Source organism: Tiliqua scincoides, unplaced genomic scaffold (assembly GCF_035046505.1).
Source record: "Tiliqua scincoides isolate rTilSci1 unplaced genomic scaffold, rTilSci1.hap2 HAP2_SCAFFOLD_67, whole genome shotgun sequence".
Classification (NCBI taxonomy): domain Eukaryota; kingdom Metazoa; phylum Chordata; class Lepidosauria; order Squamata; family Scincidae; genus Tiliqua; species Tiliqua scincoides.
The window spans coordinates 77,501-78,750 of record NW_027101650.1 but is presented as its reverse complement, the minus strand read 5'-3'; positions in this window follow the sequence as shown (position 1 = coordinate 78,750).

Genomic DNA, 1,250 nt, shown 5'->3' with positions numbered 1-1,250 from the left:
TTATAGAGCTATAAGCAACCTGCTATACATAGGTAAACTACCGGGTAGCGTATTTGAAATGAGCAAATCTCCTAGACTGTTCATGGTTCAATATCAGATACAGTTTCAGGTGCATCGATCTGCATGTCTCATCGACAGGACCGGGTGCTGGTTTACCTGACCACTCAGCTGCCTTTCGGAAGCCAAGTCTCTATTTTGCTTAGGTATCTTGGAAAGGCAGCTTCTTAATATAGGGAATTAATAAAAGAAAATGATTTCTATTTATCAAAGTGGTTAATTAGATGGTATAATATATTAATTAAATTCCGTTTAATCTATTGAGCAGCCTTTCGACTTGTAATTACCTTGCTACAACTATCTCATTAGGCATCGGTTTAATGCCCTCGACTTGTATTATAAGGGCCATCTCGATAAAGACTTAAATAGTCATTTATTGCTTGGGAGTCTGTCGTGGTGAAAAGCTGGGTGAGCGGATTAATCTTATCCCTTTTGAAATATATATATTTTTTCTGTTTTAAATATAAAAGGCTCATCCCGTATGGCAAATGGATGAAGGGATTTCTTGTTGTTAGGATAAGGGATGTGAAGTAGCCTTTAGAGGACCTCTGCTAGTTATAGAGAGAGGGTTTTGTTTTTTCTTTAAGTTTGCTTGCAGTTCTGAGGTGCAACCCTGATATTCATTATAAATGCTGGGTTTCCCCTGGGGGCTGGAGATAAGAATAGGCTCTCGGTTTGGCTGTACTTGTCATAAGAGGCGACTAAACAGCCACCGGGTAGATGGGACTCGTCAGCCTGGGAAGGCAGCTCATCTGAGAGAAGGAAAGATCTGATCCCAAACCTCCACTGCCTTGTGGCTACATCCAGTTATGGAAAAGGCTTCAGGAGTCAACCTCGAGGCAAAATCCGGAGCCGGAGTCCCTGAGGCAGTTCATGGCTGAACAGTCACGTTCTGGCAACTCCTGCGACGCCGCTGGAACCAACCGTATTGGCCTCTGCCTTTCCTTTGGACCATTTCAGCGACATGGAGAGGGGGGATTTGCTGCATGGGGAACAGCCTATCCTCCATATCTACTCTAACCAGGCTTTGTGCACTGGAGAGGACACTCTTTTCCAGAACCACCATTCAGAGCACGATACCAGAGTCTTCCGAGACTGAAGGATGCCAACAAAATCTGCTGGGTTATGTCTTCTCTCTCTCTCTCTCTCTCTCTCTCTCTCTCTCTCTCTCTCTCTCTCTCTCTCTCTCTCTC